Source organism: Octopus bimaculoides, chromosome 5 (genome assembly GCF_001194135.2).
Source record: "Octopus bimaculoides isolate UCB-OBI-ISO-001 chromosome 5, ASM119413v2, whole genome shotgun sequence".
Lineage (NCBI taxonomy): Eukaryota > Metazoa > Mollusca > Cephalopoda > Octopoda > Octopodidae > Octopus > Octopus bimaculoides.
Window position 1 is genome coordinate 42,582,613 of NC_068985.1, and position 558 is coordinate 42,583,170.

A 558-nucleotide genomic window follows, 5' to 3' on the forward strand; every position below is an offset into this window, starting at 1 on the left:
ATATATATATATATATATATATATATATATACGAATATATGTATTCATGCATATACATGCATGTCTTGGTATTTGTGTCATTGCAAATGACTGACAGCACACGCTTGTGTGTGTGAGAGAGAGAGACAGACAGACAGAGTGTGTATGACAGTGTGTCTGCGTGTCTCACAGTCTACATTTCACATTGTTTTTTTCCCTTCATGTTCTTTTTAACGATTTGCGAAACCTTTTTTAACTATCATCCTTATCTTCATGACCACCACCACCACAACTACCACCATAACTATCATCGTCATCATCATCATCATCATCATCATCATCATCATCATCATGGCGGAGGTAAAACGCATGCACCCCACCCACTTCCGGTTTTTTGCCAAAATTTCTTCGGATTCTTATGTTTTCGATATAGGAGATTATGATTTTGCCCCAAAATCATTCAAAATTTTAATTTCTCCCTCCCCTCCCCACCCTAATTAATTTTTAAATTTTTCGAATTTCTTTTCTAATCCACGTAGAAAAATACAGAGATTACGAATCTGAGAACTATTTATTTTT